The following is a 5,032-nucleotide window of genomic DNA, read 5'->3' on the forward strand; positions in this document are numbered from 1 at the left end:
TGTTCCTCTCCTTTGACTCACAGACTCCACTGCTAGGCAAGTACCTCAACAAAGTTAATGACAAAAAGAAAGACTCCATATATACCAAAATATTTATTGCAGCACTTTTTGTGGCAACAAAGAATTGGCAGCAAAGTAAATGCCCATCAACTTGCGAATATCTAAATAAATGGTGATCAAGAATGCAAATAGAATACAGTATGGAAGACATATGAAGTGATGTGAAGTAAGCAGAAACAGGAAGATGATATACAGAATGACTGCAACAATGTAAGTGGAAAAGATAACAGCCACAAAATGGTTAAAATTGAAAATTGTGAAATTATAAAAGAAGAAATTGGCTCCAAAGAATGTACATGAGACAACTTATTCTCCTCCTTTTCAGAGGGTGAGGTCCATGAATTTAGAACATTACATAGAATGTTAGGGTTTTTTCTCACTACTCTTTCTCTTTTTCTTAAAAACAAAACAAAACAAAACCTTATTGCAAGAGATGGCTCTTGGGGAGGGGGATCTGGGCAATGTAAAACAAAGTTTATCAATAAAAGTCTAATTTTTAAATGTACAGTCATTTACTTGGACAGAAGTGCTAACTCAGAAAACAAAAACACCTTTTTATTTTCAAGCAGTTCCCAGTTCATATTTTATAATAATTGTAAAACAAAAGATCAAGTCCATAAGAATGATAAAACCAAGTACACATTTTCAGTTAGGGTTTTTTAAATTACTAAACAAAGAGATCACTGCTAATGTTGGCACATACCCCTGGAACGGATGCTTTTCTGAAACTGACTACTCCCTCTAATGACTCCCTGGTCAGTTTGGTCAATGCTAAACAAAAGGAATGCTTCTATTCATTTGGTTACAAAATAACATTCCCATTCTTAGTTGGGCCAGCAAAACTCTCTCTTATAATCTAGCCACCAATTCTACCTTCTTTGGGAAATTAAATACATTCCTTACTGATCAAGTATTCTAATCTCTTCCCTCCTAGTATATTCTGAATTTTATTTTCTGATTCATAAGCTATGTGCCCTTACTATTCCTTCTTTATTCTCCATGTCTCTCTTGTAGTTAAAACTTCTGAAATACCATGTTTGAGTTCCCTCTTCTATCCAATTTCTACATTATTGCCTGATCTTTTTCTGCTGTGATTCACTCTTAGAAATAACTATTTGTGAGGGAAGTAATACTGGATAGAAGCAGCACCCTTTGGTAATAGTTATTTTGGATTCCAAATTGTGATGCCCAGGCACAACCCCTCTCCTTACTGTGATTAGTCTCTGTCCCAAAGAGATGCCATTGCATCTCTGAATCCACGTACCATCACAACCCACGAACTTTGCTTTGGATGCTAGCTGACTCTAGGAAGCAATTTTTCTCCTGGAGTAGAATGCTATTTATTAAGGTTCAATATTGTCTTATAAAAATTGGCCACCTCATGAGCAAACTATACCTCCTACTGCATGGAGATGCTCATCAGTACATTCTCTCCCCTACTCTGGCATAAGACACCCCTCTTAAGAGTCCCTCAGTTCCAATCTCTCCCCTTCTGATTTCAGTTCAATCTCTCAAAGATGCCTATTATCTTTTTCCTAAGAGATTATAGAAATAAACATCCCTTCAGCGTTCAACCATGGGCTTAGTAGGAGAGTACCACACATTCTTTTCTGTTTCCTACTTTCCCTCTTTACTCAATATTCTCTTGATAATTGTATTTACTAACCTTTCCTGTGGTTCTTTTTCTCAATGTTGAAAAGTCAAAAATAATCTGCTCACCTCTCTTTCTTCACCCCCCCAATATCTCAAAAGTTTCTTTTGTTGAATGCCCATATTTTTTCTTTTTTCTTTTTTTTTTTTTCTTTTCATGCAATTCGGGTTAAGTGATTTGCCCAGGGTCACACAGCTAGTAAGTGTCAAGTGTTTGGTCTGAGGCTGGATTTGAACTCAGGTCCTCCTGACTTCAGGGCCAGTGCTCTATCCAGTGCACCACCTAACTGCCCTGCCATATTTTTTCTGTTGATTAGGCTGAGATTTTCAGGTTATGTCATTTGGGATTATAGCTTTTGCTCAATTAGTTTTTGAAATATTTGATTTAATTTTTTTTTTTTTTTGGTTTTTCACAACTGCAGAGAATCCCATGGTCTTCAAATTTCCTTTCTTCATATTTGAACACCACTTTTTTTAAAACTTGCAAAATTTGTTGTCTGTCGTTGAAATCATTACATTTAAACACTATTTTTGTGTTTTGAGTTTGAGGTGGAGGGGGTTCACATCTCCCTTCGTAATGATGTCTGAATTCTCCTGAATCATGCTTTGTCACTTGTATTCAAAAGTTCTGAACAGTTTCATATATTACTTCTTTCACGGTGGTAATCAGTTTTTTTTTAAATGTGTAATGTTCTTCTATGAGACCTACAATCATTAAGATGTTTGTACATCTGTTTTCAAAGTCGGTGGCTTTGGCTCATAGAGAATTCATGTGCTCTTTTGTCTTTATTGCCTTTTCCTTCTCTTCTGACAAATTTTCCCACACTTTAGCATTTTATTTTACAAGTCTATTGTTCTCTTTCTCAGAGCTTCTACTTATTTGCTTTGATGTTCTATTATGTATTCAATTTTTCCTTCTCTGCCAATAGCATTTCAAAAATCTGCATTAATAAGAGAGGGTGCATTTTTTTGTGTGTGTCTGTGTCTGTGAGTGTGTTCAGCTGCTCTTCGTCTGTTCGCCCGTCCGGCCACCCCCGTCGCGGTCCGGCTCTGGCTTCACCATGACCACCACCACCACCTTCAAGGGTGTTGACCTCAATGGCAGGAATAGCTCTCGGGTGTTACATCCTCCAGGTGGTGTATCTAATTTTACTTTGGGCTTTGATGAACCTACAGAACAACCAGTGAGAAAGAATAAAATGGCATCTAATATTTTTGGAACATCTGAAGAAAATCAACCTTCTTGGGCCAAGTCAGCAGGGGCTCAGTCAGGTAGGGATAATTCTGAACCATCTGGACTCCAAAGAAGAAACTCTTCTGAAGCCGGTTCTGGAGATATTTTAGGTCCAAAGGGAGAAGGTGATGTTCATGAAAATGTGGAAGCAGACTGCCAAGTTGACCTGGGACAGAATGAAGAGAAATCTGTGCCTGCTGCACCTGTCCCCAGCCCAGTTGCATCAGCACCAGCACCATCCAGAAGAAATCCACCTGGTGGCTAGTCCAGCTTAGTCCTTGGTTAAATATGACTTTTTTTTCCCCCTCCCCTCCATGTTTGTGAACTGCACAACTTGAGCCTGACTGTACATCTCTTTAAATTTTCTTTCATTAAAAAAGCACTTTATGTAAAAAAAAATCTGTATTAATAGCTAATTTCCATGAACATTGACAAGTTTGGTCCCAGAGTATGGCTACTACTTGTCCCCTCAGGATTCTATGGTTAATGCTGCTAAGGACATGAGACAGCGCTGAAGTACTTCCCCTGTGATTATCGTATGATGTCATTTAGTTAGACAGTTTTTATCGGCTTTTAGAAAGGTTTTAACTAAGATTATATAGTCATGGTACAAAACATTCCCCACAAAGTCTCCAAAATCATCTCCAAAAAGAACATACAGAATCCAAGGGAAAGTGGACTCAAACTTATAGACAAAATGCGTCAAAGCGGTAACTCAGTTCCTGATTGCTGAAAGACATTTTCATCCATCATAGAGTGCTTGAGAAGTTCCCTATATTGACAGAGGCTACTAGGTGGTGAAGTAGATAGAGTGCTGGACCTGGTCAGGAAGACCTCAGTTCCAATCCTAACTTAGGGCTTACTAGCCGTGTCCACATAATAAATGGTTAGTCTCTCTTTCTCCCGCTCCTCTTCCTCTTTGGCATGGTGTAGCTTCTTTCCTGAGGTCTTTTTAGATCCATGAATTTGCATCCCTGCACTGCATCCGATCTGCTCTCACTTCCCCATGTAGACACTGCTAGGACACTGATCCCAAATCTCTGCATACTTCAAAGCTTATAAAGTCTTCTTTTTGCTAGAGGGGTAGAGGAGAAGGAGATCTAGGCCAAAGCTAAAGCCAAGGCGCTCTCCACGTCCACCACCCTAGTAGTTCTTCCTCAAGGGTTTGCTGCAAGATTCTTCACTGGCCCACTCTCTCAGATATCTAAATTTTTCTGGTCCAGACTGGCTTGGTATTTTATAGACAACCCCTTGGGTGTGGCCAAATTTCCTCAGTCAATCTAAACATGATTTCTGTGTACTAGTCACTCCAGATTATCACTTAGTTTAAAGTTTATGATTGGCTGATTGATTAATTGATTGAAACCTATTCTCACTTCATTAAGGTATCCCTTTAAATGGGACTTGATAGATTTGCTCAATCCAAATGCCCTCACCTTTATACTTATCTTCCCAAAATAGGTGATAGGATTACATGCCATGGACTGCTCCTGCCATTGTGGGATTCATGATGTGCTCTAGTTTTTTTTTTTTTTGAGCTGTTCTTCCTTTTCCTTTCAGAATCCCCTATGTTCATTTATCTGATTCTGTGCTGAGCCTTTACTGATTTTTTTTCTTCCTCTTAGTATTTTGGGCATTTCATTCATTTTCTAATGTTCATGTGTCACTTTATCTTTTGCTCCTCCCCTTTCACTGGCTGGCAATCCCACGAGGCTGGGCTATGGACTTAACTAAGTCTCCTCTCCTTGAGTCACTGGTGCAGGCTTAGTTTCCCAGCCAAAGTGCTTTCTTGTATGTACTCCTTTCTGTATAAGCAAGAATGCCCAATAGATTTGTATATTATTTAATTCACAGAAAAAATAATTAATTAATTAATTTAATACATCCTACAGCTTGCTCAAGGCCTCTATTCTTATATAGAGACATACATTTCTTGATATCCTGAAGGTAAACTAGCACAAGGGACCAGTTGGGTGGGGGAGAGAGCATAGCTGGTAAATCATTTCAATTAGGGGCAGTTTGGGAGTTTGAACGTGACAGTGCAACATACCAAGAACATATGTGAAGAACTTGGCAGAAGAAACAAAA

At 38.6% G+C, this 5,032-nt stretch overlaps 1 pseudogene; it reads left to right on the forward strand.

Moving 5' to 3' along the window:
- The first annotated feature begins 2,771 nt into the window (after window positions 1–2,771).
- Window positions 2,772–3,304, forward strand: LOC110208464 (jupiter microtubule associated homolog 1 pseudogene; annotated as a pseudogene).
- Window positions 3,305–5,032: the final 1,728 nt, after the last annotated feature.

This window comes from Phascolarctos cinereus, unplaced genomic scaffold (assembly GCF_003287225.1).
Source record: "Phascolarctos cinereus isolate Bilbo 61053 unplaced genomic scaffold, phaCin_HiC Scaffold_3;HRSCAF=262, whole genome shotgun sequence".
Lineage (NCBI taxonomy): Eukaryota > Metazoa > Chordata > Mammalia > Diprotodontia > Phascolarctidae > Phascolarctos > Phascolarctos cinereus.